This window comes from Arachis hypogaea, chromosome 20 (genome assembly GCF_003086295.3).
Source record: "Arachis hypogaea cultivar Tifrunner chromosome 20, arahy.Tifrunner.gnm2.J5K5, whole genome shotgun sequence".
NCBI lineage: Eukaryota > Viridiplantae > Streptophyta > Magnoliopsida > Fabales > Fabaceae > Arachis > Arachis hypogaea.
Window position 1 is genome coordinate 88168356 of NC_092055.1, and position 15052 is coordinate 88183407.

The window sequence follows — 15052 nt, forward strand, 5'->3', positions numbered from 1 at the left end:
AGCTTGGCTGGCTATTAAGCCATGCCTGACCCTTTGATTGGAGCTTTAAGACTAACATGGCAAGATTCTTGGAATTCATATTAAAAAATTTGGAATCCTTATTTTTATTTTTCACAATAATTTTCGAAAAAAAAAAAATTTTTTAAAAGAAAATACAAAAAAATCATAAAATCATAAAAAATCAAAAATATTTTGTGTTTCTTGTTTAAGTCTTGAGTCATGTTATAAGTTTGGTGTCAATTGCATGTGCATCTTGCATTTTTTCGAAAATTCATGTATTCATAGTGTTCTTCATGATCTTCAAGTTGTTCTTGGTAAGTCTTCTTGTTTGATCTTTGCATTTGCATGTTTTGTGTCTTTTCTTGTTTTTCATATGCATTCTTGAATTCTTAGTGTCTAAGCATTAAAGAATTCTAAGTTTGGTGTCTTGCATGTTTTCCTTGCATTAAAAATTTTTCAAAAACATGTTCTTGGTCTTCATCTTGACATTCAAAGTGTTCTTGGTGTTCATCTTGACATTCATAGCATTCTTGCATACATTCATTGTTTTAATCTAAAAATTTCATGCATTGCATCATTTTTCTTGTTTTTCTCTCTCATTAAAAAATTCAAAAATCAAAAAAATTATCTTTCCCTTTTTCTCTCATCAAATTCGAAAATTTGGATTGAATTTTTCAAAAATTTTTAAAATCAAGTTGTTTCTTATGAGTCAAATCAAATTTTCAATTTAAAAAACTCATCTTTTTCAAAAATCTTTTTCAAAAATCAAATCTTTTTCAAATTTCTTAGTTATTTTCAAAAATTCCAAAAATATTTTTCAAAAATCTTTTTCTTATTTCTATCACATGATTTTCGAAAATAACATCATCAATTAATGTTTTGATTCAAAAATTTTAAGCTTGTTACTTACTTGTTAAGAAAGATTCAAACTTTGAGTTCTAGAATCATATCTTGTGATTTCTTGTGAATCAAGTCATTAATTGTGATTTTAAAAATCAAATCTTTTTCAAAAACTAATTTCTATCATATCTTTTCAAAAATATCTTCTTATCTTACCTTTTTCAAAAAAATTTGATTTCAAAATATCTTTTCTAACTTCCTAACTTCTTATCTTTTCAAAATTTGTTTCAACCAACTAACTAACTTTTTGTTTGTTTCTTATCTTTTTCAAAACCACCTAACTAATTCTCTCTCTCTCATTTTCGAAAATATCTTCCCTCTTTTTCAAAATTTCCTTTTAATTAACTAATTATTTCAATTTTTAAATTTTAATTTTCGAAAATTACTAACCATTTTCAAAAACTATTTTCGAAAATCACTAACTCCTTTTTCAAAAATAATTTTCGAAAATTTTCTTCTCTCTCATCTCCTTCTATTTGTTTATTCATCTACTAACATCTCTCCCTTACTCAAAAAAAAAAAGGATCTCTATTATTATTATTTTTCTGTGCCCTCTTCTTTGTCATATGAGCAGGAGCAAGGGCAAGAATATTCTTGTTGAAGCAGATCCAGAACCTGAAAGGACTCTGAAGAGGAAACTAAGAGAAGCTGAATTACAACAAACCAGCAAGCACCTGTCAGAAATTATCAAACAGGAAAAGAATGCTTGGTGACTTTACTGCACCTAATTCCAATTTACATGGAAGAAGCATCTCCATTCCTGCCATTGGAGCAAACAACTTTGAGCTGAAACCTCAGCTAGTTTCTCTGATGCAACAGAACTGCAAGTTTCATAGACTTGCATCCGAAGATCCTTTTCAGTTCTTAACTGAATTCTTGCAGATATGTGATACTGTCAAGACTAATGGAGTAGATCCTGAAGTCTACAGGCTCATGCTTTTCCCTTTTGCTGTAAGAAACAGAGCTAGAATATGGTTGGACTCTCAACCTAAGGATAGCCTGAACTCTTGGGATAAGCTGGTCAACGCTTTCTTAGCCAAGTTCTTTCCTCCTCAAAAGCTGAGTAAGCTTAGAGTGGATGTTTAGACCTTCAGACAGAAAGAAGGTGAATCCCTCTATGAAGCATGAGAGAGATACAAAGAACTGACCAAAAAGTGTCCTTCTGACATGCTTTCAGAATGGACCATCCTGGATATATTCTATGATGGTCTGTCTGAATTAGCTAAAATGTCATTGGATACTTCTGCAGGTGGATCCATTCACCTAAAGAAAACACCTACAGAAGCTCAAGAACTCATTGACATGGTTGCAAATAACCAGTTCATGTACACTTCTGAAAGGAATCCTGTGAATAATGGGACGCCTATGAAGAAGGGAGTTCTTGAAGTTGATACTCTGAATGCCATATTGGCTCAGAACAAAATATTGACTCAACAAGTCAATATGATTTCCTAGAGTCTGAATGGAATGCAAGCTGCATCCAACAGAACTCAAGAGGCATCTTCTGAAGAAGAAGCTTATGATCCTGAGAACCCTGCAATGGCAGAGGTGAATTACTTAGGTGAACCTTATGGAAACACCTATAACTCATCATGGAGAAATCATCCAAATTTCTCATGGAAGGATCAAAAGCCTCAACAAGGCTTTAATAATGGTGGAAGAAACAGGTTTAGCAATAGCAAGCCTTTTCCATCATCACTCAGCAACAGACAGAGAATTATGAACAAAATACTTCTAATTTAGCAAACTTAGTCTCTGATCTATCCAAGGCCACTGTAAGTTTCATGAATGAAACAAGGTCTTCCATTAGAAATCTGGAAGCACAAGTGGGCCAGCTGAGTAAAAGGATCACTGAAATCCCTCCTAGTACTCTCCCAAGCAATACAGAAGAGAATCCAAAAGGAGAGTGCAAGGCCATTGACATAAGCACCATGGCCGAACCTGTAAGGGAAGGAGAGGACGTGAATCCCAAGGAGGAAGACCTCCTGGGATGTCCAGTGGTCAATAAGGAGCTTCCCTCTGAGGAACCAAAGGACTCTGAGGCTCATCTAGAGACCATAGAGATTCCATTAAACCTCCTTATACCCTTCATGAGCTCTGATGAGTATTCCTCTTCTGAAGAGAATGAGGATGTTACTGAAGAGCAAACTGCCAAGTTTCTTGCTGCAATCATGAAGCTGAATGCCAAATTATTTGGCATTGAAACTTGGGAAGATGAACCTCCCTTGTTCACCAATGAACTACGTGATCTGGATCAACTGACATTGCCTCAGAAGAAACAGGATCCTGGAAAGTTCATAATACCTTGTACCATAGGCACCATGATCTTTAAGGCTCTGTGTGACCTTGGTTCAGGGATAAACCTCATGCCCCTCTCTGTAATAGAGAAACTGTGAATCTATGGGGTGCAAGCTGCTAAAATCTCATTAGAGATGGCAGACAATTCAAGAAAACAGGCTTATAGACAAGTAGAGGATGTGTTAGTAAAGGTTGAAGGCCTTTACATCCCTGCTGATTTCATAGTCCTGGACACTGGAAAGGAAGAGGATGAATCCATCATCCTAGGAAGACCTTTTCTAGCCATAGCAAGAGCTGTGATTGATGTGGACAGAGGAGAATTGATCCTTCAAATAAATGAGGACAACCTTGTGTTTCCAACTCAAGGATCTCTCTCTGCACCCATGGAGAGGAAGCATAAAAAGCTTCTCTCAAAGCAGAGTCAAACAAAGCCCCCACAGTCAAACTCTAAGTTTGGTGTTGGGAGGCCACAACCAAACTCTAAGTTTGGTGTTGAACTCCCATATCCAAACTCTAAGTTTAGTGTTGGAGAGTCTCAACAAAGCTCTGCACATCTGTGAGGCTCCATGAGAGCCCACTGTCAAGCTATTGACATTAAAGAAGCGCTTGTTGGGAGGCAACCCAATTTTTATTTATCTAACTATATTTTTCTTAGTTATATGTCTTTATAGGTTCATGATCATGTGGAGTCACAAAATAAACAAAAAAATTAAAAACGGAATCAAAAACAGCAGAAGAAAAATCACACCCTGGAGGAGCATCTGTCTGGCGTTCAAACGCCAGAACAGAGCATGGTTCTGGCGCTGAACGCCCAAAATGGGCAGCATCCTGGCGCTGAACGCCCAGAACAAGCATGGTTCTGGCGTTCAACGCCAGAATTGGCACACAAATGGGCGTTGAACGCCCAAAATGGCCACCAACCTGGCGCTGAACGCCCAGAGTTGTGTGCAAAGGCATTTTTACATGCCTAATGGGTGCAGGGATGTAAATCCTTGAACACCTCAGGATCTGTGGACCCCACAGGATCCCCACCTACCTCATCATCTCTCTTTCCATTCATGATCATCCTTTCTGTTTTCCATTTACCACTCACATCCATACACCCACTACCTTTAAAATTCAACATCTCTCTCCCACCCAATCCCACCCATATGGTCGAATACACACATCCATCCATCTCCTCCATATCTTCTTCTTCTTCTTCTATTCTTTCTTCTTTTGCTCAAGGGCGAGCAACATTCTAAGTTTGGTGTGGTAAAAGCATAGCTTTTTTGTTTTTTCCATAACCATTGATGGCACCTAAGGCCAGAGAAACCTCTAGAAAGAGGAAAGGGAAGACAAAAGCTTCCATCAAGGGTCTATAGCTCAGTGGTAGAACATTTGACTGCAAATCAAGAGATCCCTGAGATACCTCAGGGGAGACATTTTCTTCCACACAATTATTGGAAGCAACTAAGGGTGGAACATCAAGAGCACTCCTTCATGCTTCATGAAATTAGAGAAGATCAAAAAGCAATGAGGGAGGAGCAACAAAGACAAGGAAGAGACATAGAAGAGCTCAAGGACATCATTGGTTCCTCAAGAAGGAAACGCCACCATCACTAAGGTGGATTCATTCCTTGTTCTTATCTCTTCTGTTTTTCATTTTCTATGTTATGTGCTTATCTATGTTTGTGTCTTCATTACATGATCATTAGTAGTTAGTAACTATGTCTTAAAGTTATGACTGTCCTATGAAAACATCACCTCTCTTAAATGAAAAATGTTTTAATTCAAAAGAACAAGAAGTACATGAGTTTCGAATTTATCCTTGAACTTAGTTTAATTATATTGATGTGGTGACAATGCTGCTTGTTTTCTGAATGAATGCTTGAACAGTGCATATGTCTTTTGAAGTTGTTATTTAAGAATGTTAAATATGTTGGCTCTTGAAAGAATAATGACTAGGAGACATGTTATTTGATAATCTGAAAAATCATAAAAATGATTCTTGAAGCAAGAAAAAGTAGCAAAGAACCAAGCTTGCAGAAAAAAAAAAGAAAAAAAATAGGCAAAAAAAAAATAGAAAGAAAAAAGAAAAAGCAAGCAGAAAAAGCCAAAAGCTCTTAAAAGCAAGAGGCAAGAGCAAAAAGCCAATAATCCTTAAAACCAAAAGGCAAGGGCAAATAAAAAGGATCCCAAGGCTTTGAGCATCAGTGGATAGGAGGGCCTAAAGGAATAAAATCCTGGTCTAAGCGGCTAAACCAAGCTGTCCCTAACCATGTGCTTGTGGCGTGTAGGTGTCAAGTGAAAACTTGAGACTGAGCGGTTAAAGTCAAGGTCCAAAGCAAAAAAAAAGAGTGTGCTTAAGAACCCTGGACACCTTTAATTGGGGACTTTAGCAAAGCTGAGTCACAATCTGAAAAGGTTCACCCAGTTATGTGTCTGTGGCATTTATGTATCCGGTGGTAATACTGGAAAACAAAGTGGTTAGGGCCACGGCCAAGACTCGTAAAATAGTTGTGTTCAAGAATCATCATACTAAACTAGGAGAATCAATAACACTATCTGAACTCTGAGTTCCTATAGATGCCAATCATTCTGAACCTCAATGGATAAAGTGAGATGCCAAAACTATTCAAGAGGCAAAAAGCTATAAGTCCCGCTCATTTGATTGGAGCTATGTTTCATTGATAGTTTGGAATTTATAGTATGTTCTATTCTTTTTATCCTATTTTGATTTTCAGTTGCTTGGGGACAAGCAACAATTTAAGTTTGGTGTTGTGATGAGCGGATAATTTATACGCTTTTTGACATTGTTTTTAGTATGTTTTTAGTAGGATCTAGTTACTTTTAGGGATGTTTTCATTAGTTTTTATGTTAAATTCACATTTCTGGACTTTACTATGAGTTTGTGTGTTTTTCTGTGATTTCAGGTATTTTCTGGCTGAAATTGAGGGACTTGAGCAGAAATCAGATTCAGAGGTTGAAGAAGGACTGCTGATGCTGTTGGATTCTGACCTCCCTGCACTCAAAGTGGATTTTCTGGAGCTACAGAACTCAAAATGGCGCGCTTCCAATTGTGTTGGAAAGTATACATCCAGGGCTTTCCAGCAATATATAATAGTCCATACTTTGCCCAGGTTTAGACAACGCAAACGGGCGTTCAACGCCAGCTCTCTGCCCAATTCTGGAGTTTAGCGCCAGAAATGGATCAAAAACCAGAGTTGAACGCCAGAAATGGATCCAAACCTAGCGTTCAACTCCACAAATGGCCTCTGCACGTGGAAAGTTAAAGCTCAGCCCAAGTAAACACTAAGTGGGCCCCGGAAGTGGATTTATGCATCAATTACTTATTTCTGTAAACCCTAGTGACTAGTTTATTATAAATAGGACATTTCACTATTGTATTTGACATCTTTGGATTATCTTTTGATCGATTGATCACGTTTTGGGGGATGGCCATCTCGGCCATGCCTGGACCTTTCACTTATGTATTTTCACGGTAGAGTTTCTACACTCCATAGATTAAGGTGTGGAGCTCTGCTGTTCCTCAAAGATTAATGCAAAGTACTACTGTTTTCTATTCAATTCATCTTGTTTTGCTTCTAAGATATTCATTCGTACTTCAATCTGAATGTGATGAACGTGACAATCATCATCATTTCCTATGAACGCGTGCCTGACAACCACTTCCGTTCTACCTTCGACTGAATGAGTATCTCTTAAATCTCTTAATCAGAATCTTCGTGGCGTAAGCTAGAATGATGGCGGCATTCAAGAGAATCCGGAAAGTCTAAACCTTGTCTGTGGTATTCCGAGTAGGATTCAATGAATGAATGACTGTGACGAGCTCCAAACTCGCGATTGCAGGCCGTTAGTGACAGACGCAAAAGGATAGTAAATCCTATTCCAGCATGATTGAGAACCGACAGATGAATAGCCGTGCCGTGACAGGGTGCGTTGACCATTTTCACTGAGAGGATAAGATGAAGCCATTGACAAGGGTGATGCTTCCAGATGATTAGCCGTGCCGTGACAGGGCATTGGATCATTTTCCCGAGAGATGACCGAAAGTAGCCATTGACAGTGGTGATGTATCACATAAAGCCAGCCATGGAAAGGAGTAAGACTGATTGGCTGAAGATAGCAGGAAAGCAGAGGTTCAGAGGAACGAAAGCATCTCCATTCGCTTGTCTGAAATTCTCACCAATGAATTACATAAGTATTTCTATCCCTATTCTATTAATTATTATTCGAAAACACCATTATCAATTTATATCTGCCTAACTGAGATTTGCAAGGTGACCATAGCTTGCTTCATACCAACAATCTCCGTGGGATTCGACCCTTACTCACGTAAGGTATTACTTGGACGACCCAGTGCACTTGCTGGTCAGTTACACGGAGTTGTGAACCGTGGTTTTGGCATCATATTTTTGGCGCCATTTCCAGGGAAAGAAATAGCAATGAACTTTACATAATTAAAGTGTAATCACAATTTCGCGTACCAATTACCTTGTAACTGTCGCTGTATCCCTAGCCACCAGTACTCAGCTTCTCCCTCGAGCATATAAGTAGCAAACTCTACGTGTTGTCCTTCCGGAACATGCTGCGCTCTCAATGATCATTCAATACCTCGAAACCAGTTATCAGCGTCAGTCGCAAGGAGTGTACCCTTGAACTTAGGCGGATTAACCTTCAGAAAGGTCGCAAGGGTCATAGGTCTTTCAGGATGCCCTAAGTTATTCTCATCATTCCCATTATCTTCTCCATATTCATTCTCGTTCCCATTTCTCGCTCTGAGACGTTCAACAACCCTAGCCGCTGTTACCGCAGCTTCACACACTACTTCAGCCGCGTTGTTCATGGTAGCCATAAACGTTTCCTGTTCCCTCTCGTAGTTAACATTAGGAATTCCTTCCCGTACACCTCGTCTCCGTGAACACATTGTAGTCCTGTTCACACCAAACAATCATTGTTAAGGTGATCAGTCTTAACACTTCAAGTCAAGTGTGAATATTCCCAAAATGAAAACACAGAAACAATCATGCAACATATATCACTGGGATATCCTATACGCATGAGACACACAACAGAGTATGCAATGAAGCATAGTCAGTCCACTCCCCAGGCTCTACTGGGAACGAACTGCTCTGATACCAAATTGTAACGACCCAATTTTCAATATGTCTAGATCATACCGGAAACTGAGTGCTACCAATTTGTCTTCCTAATTATTATCTATTATTTATCATATGAGCCTGATTCGTTGTTAAAAGCGTAGTTAATTTACGAGGTTTTTTTTTTTGAAAATATTTGGATTATTAGACGGAATCACTCATAATCAATTCACAAGTAATAACAGATAAAACAATTATAAACATCCACACATAAATACATCACGGGTAGCTAGCAACATTCAGTTATCCAGCCTTTATTAGAGTATAGACCTTTAGTTAGAACACCCATAGATATAGCTAGATAATAACTATATACATATACATACATACAACATCCCAGGTTCTGACCTGTTCAAGAGGTCTCTAAGCTGGCACCTAGGCTAGCCTATACTCTATACTCACCTAGTCCCTCTAAACTACTAAAGCGAGGGAAAGTACGTTCTAAGTCTTCAAAACTCAAGTCAGGTGGAACGTCATCAAAAGGTAGAACAGCATCTGCTACTCCTCTGCACGATCAGACTTTTCCACAGGACGTCTCTCTGGTACCTCATGAAGTAGCCACACAACAGGAGTCTCGTACACAGGATTTAAGTTAAAGTTAAAGTACAAACGGGGTGTAGACATTGGCTGGTCTCATAGTATATACATATAAACAGAGAACGATATTCACCCTAGACTCAGAAGACTATCTAGAGCAGAATCCTTTTTGCAGAACCATCATCAACGAACTACGGTAAGGTACTCTTACTTCCATCTGAAGGGGGAAGGGAGAGAGACGGGGTAAGAACTGGAGAGTTCTTAGTAGGGCTGGGGTTATTAGTTACGTACATTTATTTGGGGTCGATTAGTAGACGAATAACATAATATAGCGAAGCAGTAAACAGAAGATAAAGATAGGAAGAGAAAGTATAGACAACAGAAAGCAGAACACAAACAAAAGAATATAAGAAAATAAAACACAGAAATAGCATACAAGCAGACAAACATAAAGAAGTAGATCATAGACAGAAAGGAATGCAACAGAGAATGATGCGCAGACAAGAATGATGCATGTCTAGCCTTAGCGCAGGCCATGAGCTCATGTGTCGGTTGGCTGCCCGCAATTCCGACATTTATCCGGTCACGAGTAATCCTGATTTCCTGGATACGATTTTCCGTTCCTAAATAAATGCGCATATAATAATAGCCGCTCATTTGAGACAGCCTCTGCTTACTGCAGGAAAATATATATATACTCTGCTCTGCTCTGGGGAAGCGAAAAATGGCTGTAGATAACTTAGTTTCCCTACAGAGGCTCTGGGTTGCATTAAGCAACTAATATATATTGAATATAGCTCTGGGTTGCATCAAGCAATATATATATATATATATATATATATATATATATATATATAGCTCTGGGTTGCATCAAGCAACTAATATATATATAAATATCTCTTTATTATATTACTCTTCTCTTTATATCTCTTTACTCTGTTCTGGTTTCTCTTTTCTCTGTATCTCTTTACTCTGTTTTAATTACACTGTTCTCTGTATCTCTTTTCTCTTCTCTGATTACTCTTTCCATCTGTGTCTATATTACTCTTTTTCTCTTTATCTCTTTACTTTACTCTGGTTACTCTGTTCTCTGTAACTCTTTACTTTTCTCTAATTACTCTTTCTTCTGTATCCATAGTACTCCTCTTCTCTTTTTCTCTTGAATTTACTCTGTTCTCTGAGTTTCTTTATTCTGTTCTGATTTTTCTGCTTAACGTATGTATGTAAAGCTTATGTAAATTTCGGTATGAATAGTTAGCCTGTCCCAAGTATAGGTTCATTAAGTCTATACTGAAACAGTTTAACTTTTCATATAATACCTAACCCTAGTCGCAACTCAAGTACTAACTATGTTGCCCTAGTTCGTTCACTAGTCTCTGTCTGTTTTCTGTCATTAAAACTTTACAGACTTTTTCTTTGATTATTATCTTTTCTTTATCTTTTTATCTTTCTTTTATCTTTGCCTCACTAATATGTTCTTACCACTCCCTAAGTGTTTTATGAAGGTAATTATGAGATTCTACACTTAAAGTTGTCTTTCTAAAGCTTTTACAGAAAACTGCCTTTTCGCATTATTTTATTATTTTTATTAAAATATTATTTTTAATTAAATATTATTATTTAATATTTTATTATTATTTATTATTTTACTATTAAATTTTCGAAAATTACCTTGCCTTTACCTTTTAACCTTTAAAATTAACTTTTTACCCCGGTAACTTTTAATAATTCTACTTTAACCACCCAAACTTTCAGAAATTACAAAATAACCCCTCAAACACCAAAATATTTACTTCCTTGCCCTTTCTAAGATCTAAAAGGTGTTCTTCATTGTTCTTCACTACACTCAAAGTGTTCTTCGTGTTCTTCGTATATTCTTCATATTCTTTCTTTGTTTTTACTCGTAAAAACATCTCTAAAAATTATTTTCTGAGCTACTAGCATAAATGACACTAGTAACATATTTATTATGAGAATAGAACATGTATAATGAGGCCTTAGCATTGCTAAATTCATCAGAGAGTGCTGGTGCTAAGCTGCACCAGTAAACCGTAAACCCGGTTAAACCGATTTTCTGTTTTTAACAAAAACAGACCAGGTAACCTTATAATATCATTCAAGCATGTTCTAATACTAATATAATGATAATATTATACTATTATCTCTATCCTCTCATGAATCAAGTCCGGTTCGTCAAACAGAGACTATTTACAAAAATCAGAATCAAAACTGCCAACCGATACGGTTCAAAAACTAGGTTCTTCCCGATTACATTATCGAGCTTGCCTCAGAGGAGGTTCTAGCTTAAGGATGACATGATGATAATGAGGATTGAGATGCTAGATGATATAACAGAGGTATTCCCTTTACTGATCTTCCGGAGAAATCCGTACTTTCAGAAAAGATCTCATGTTCTCGAAAAACAGGGTTGTTACAGGCCGCGTGATAGTATCGGCGCATGCGCGCCATGTGCACGCGTGCGTCGCTGACAAATTCTCAACCCGCGCGGATGCGGCATGTACGCGAGCGCGTCCATAGGCGAAATCACTTTTGCACGTGCGCGCCTGGTGCGCGTGCGCGTCCTTTGGTGCATTCCCAATCCTTGTTTCTCCATGCATTCTCCTTTTTTGTATGCTTTTCTCCTCATTTCTTCCATCCAATACTTGCCTTACGGACCTGAAATCACTCATCAAACACATCAAGGCATCGAATGGAATTAAAGTGAATTAAAATCACTAATTTAGGGTCTAAAAAGCATGTTTTTACACTTAAGCAAAATTCAAGGGAGAATTACAAAACCATGCTATTTCATTGAATAAATGCGAGAAAAAGTGACAAAATCCTCCAAAATAAGCACAAGATAAATCACGAAATCGGGGTTTATCAGGCATCCAATAGATTCCTATCTTGCTCCCTTATGCCTTGGCACACATAGCTAAGCAATACTTGAGTGTCAATCATGTGGTTCGGACATGACTCAAGAAGTTTGCGAAACCGCTCCCAAAACTCATATAAGGTTTCCATCTCGCCTTGTACAATACATGAGATCTCTTTCCTTAGCTTGTCCGTCATTTCTACGGGCATGAATTTATCAAGGAATTCTCTACTAAGCAAGTCCCAATCGGAGACAATATTACTAGGTAAGGTATAAAACCACAACTTGGCTCTTTTCTCAAGAGAGAAAGGGAAGGCAAACAACCATATGTCCACTTCATTGGATCCTTCCCGCCTAGTGGTCGAGCATATACCATGAAAATCCTTGAGGTGTCTAATTGGATCCTATGCGAGAACTCCATGGAACTTTGGCAGAAGATTGATGAGAGCGGTCTTGAGTTCAAAGTTTGCATTCAAGTTGGGATGAAGCACATGAAGAGGTTGGAGAACAAAGTCCAGTATACTCGCTTCCTTGAGAGTAACTCTCCTTGGAGGGCCATATTGTCAAAATGTATATCAAAAGAAGAACTATTAGTAGTATCAACGGAAGAGTAATTAGTGCCTTCTTTGGATGACGATTTGGAATCCACCTTGGATATGGTTGGTGAATTGGTAAATACCTCTTCACCTTCCTCAAAGGCTAACCGCCTCCGAGCTTACCTAATATGAAGCAAAGTTCTTTCAATTTCCGAATCAAATAGGGCTAAGCTCGGATTCGGTAGTGAACGCGTCATGCAATGAAGGAGATAAGAAGCTTATGACATCAATTGGTATTTAAGCAAAGATTAATCCTAACTAACAATAAAAAAACAAACAATCAAGAGAGAAATACAATTATCCACATATTAACATATGCACACTAACTAATAGAATGGCACACATACGCAACTCCCCGGCAACGGTGCCATTTTGATAAACGATTTTTCTTATGCCAGTATAGAAATTAGCAATGAATCCAACCGTGAGTATAGTCTAATCGACACGCAAATATCGCATCAAACAATTTTAAAATCTATGACCGAGAGGATTGATCCTAGTTCATTCTCCCTAGGAATTGCCTTAGAATGCACATCATTGATTAGGAAGTCTTTTGTGGTTTTGAGAGTCGGTGCAGGAATTCAAGCTAACAAAAGTACACAACAATTAATTGAGATAAAAGCCTTGGCTAAGAGTGAGTATTGGAAGTTCCATCATTGTAGTTTCCTTCAATTGTGGTAAGAATTGATTGTTGCTTCACTTAGTTAACCCCCTAATAGTGGAGGAAAGTAAAGTGAAAGTAACTAACTTGAGTCACAAGTCCTAGTCTCACCCTAGGGGAGTTTAGCTTTAGTGCACTCCAAGTCAATTAGCAATTTTCAATTCCTAATCAATAATTGATATCCAGTACTCAAGTGTCTCTAATAACTCAACTTCTAAGCCAAGTAAGGGAAATCTACTCCATAGCTAGGGTTGTCATTTTACAAACAATTGATGGGCAATCATAGAGGACATGATGAAATTGAGAGAAAAGAATTGAATTAAAGCTATCTAATCCAAGCAATCATCAACAATCAAGCAATTGAATGAAATTCATCAATTCACTAATCAAAATTTAAAGTAACAAAGTCACAAATCTAGATCTAAGTGAATGAATCAAAAGAACACTAATTGAGCGTAGAAGAAGAGTAGATCTACAACTTGTATCAGAGTAAAAGTGAATTAGCAATGGATCTCACCAAGAAATCAAAGGAGAATTGCAATAGAGAGAGTAAAATCCTAGAGAGAAGTTGGAGTTTCTCTCTCTAAAAGAAAAATGTAACTAACTACCCATAATTTCTAGAATTATGCCTAAATTGTCTCAACCCCCTTAATCCTTGGTCTTCTTAAGCTTTTCCCTCCAGAATTCTGCCCCAAAACAGGGCCTGCAACTGCCTGAAATCGCTAGTCACGTTTTCTTCTTAAAAAATCACGTGCGCCCATCGGCGCGTATGTGCACAGTACGCGTATGCGTCCATGGGGTTTTTCGTGACCTACGCGTAGGCGTACAGTGCGCACGCGCGTCCAAGGATTTATGGCCCAGCCATATAAGCGTGCCAGCTTCTCGTCTCGGCTACATCGCGCCGGCTCTGAGGGTGAACATCTGCGTGTACGCGTACGATGCGCATGCGCGCCCATGCCCAGGTTCCAAAACTCTAATTTTTCCATGCTCCTTTCATTCATGCATGCTTCCTTCATCCCTCTTAGCCATTTTTGCCCTATAACTTCTGAAACCACTTAACAAACGGGTCACGACATTGAATGGTAATAGAGGGGGATTACAATATATCAATTTTAATACAAAAGAAGCATGTTTTCGTCTATGAAGTAGAGTTGGGAAAGGAACACAAAATCATGCATTTGTTATGAATAAATGTGGAAGATCATTGATAAAACCCTTAAAATCTATACATGATAAACCCTAAAAACGGGGTTTATCAAATCCTCCATGGTTTCTTGTGGTAATTCTCCACCTGCTACTTGTTGCACTAGCTCCATAGCTTCTTCACATTGTTCTTCTTCTAACACTCCTTGAACTATCTTTTCTATTGTGTCCACCATCATGCATTCCCCTATGGACTCCTTGGGGTAACTCATGGCCTTGAAGACATTGAAAACCATCTTCTCTTCATGCAATCTTAAGACTAACTCTCCTTTTTGAACATCAATTATAGCTCCAGCAGTAGCTAGGAATGGCCTTCCTAGGATGATAGATGTGTTAGCCTCTTCCTCCATATCCAGTACAATGAAATTAGCTGGAAAGATGAACTCTCCTACTTTCACCAACAAATCTTCCACTACCCCATGAGGAAACTTAAATGTTCTATCAGCCAATTGAAGTGCCATTCTTGCTGGTTTGGCATCTTCAATCCTCATTCTTTTCATCATAGCCAAGGACATGAGGTTGATGCTAGCTCCCAGATCACATAATGCTTTCTCAATGTTGATATCCCCTATGATGCAAGGGATTTGGAAGCTCCCAGGGTCTTTCATCTTTTGGAGAAGCTTCTTTTGCATGATGGCACTACATTCCTTTGTGAGCTCTATGGTTTCCTTCTCGCCCTAGTTTTTTTTCCTTGTCATGAGCTCCTTCAAGAACTTGGCATAGAGTGGCATTTTCTCTAATGCCTCAACAAAGGGTATGTTAATTTGGAGCTTCTTAAAGATTTCCAGGAATCTAGAAAACTGGCTGTCCTTCCCATCCT

The 15052-nt window shown here is 38.1% G+C and overlaps 1 non-coding gene across 1 annotated transcript; it reads right to left on the minus strand.

Annotated features, from left to right (window-relative positions):
* Nucleotides 1-1965: 1965 nt before the first annotated feature.
* On the minus strand, nt 1966-2073 carry LOC112787700 (small nucleolar RNA R71). The gene has a single exon (XR_003195098.1). It is a non-coding gene; the product is annotated as a small nucleolar RNA R71 (small nucleolar RNA).
* Between the last annotated feature and the right edge of the window lie 12979 nt (nt 2074-15052).